This window comes from Pecten maximus, chromosome 1 (assembly GCF_902652985.1).
Source record: "Pecten maximus chromosome 1, xPecMax1.1, whole genome shotgun sequence".
Taxonomy (NCBI): Eukaryota; Metazoa; Mollusca; class Bivalvia; order Pectinida; family Pectinidae; genus Pecten; species Pecten maximus.
In genome coordinates, this window is record NC_047015.1 from 39544893 (window position 1) to 39545154 (window position 262).

Below are 262 nucleotides of genomic sequence, written 5' to 3' on the forward strand. Positions count from 1 at the left end.
TAAAACCACTGTTCAATACTTATATTTACATTGTCTTACAATTTCCGTCAACTTTGAAAAAAACTGAACCAACCAAAAAAAATCCCGCCTTTTTTAATGTCACATGACCCACTGGGTGTTATAGCCTCAAGGCACTGGGTGTTATAGGCGTATGGTGGCAACTGCCTCTTAACATTGTGTCAATGGGGAAATGCAGAGCAAATGTAAATATATGTATATGTTAATGCATTTGAAATAATATAATATATAGATTTATATATGA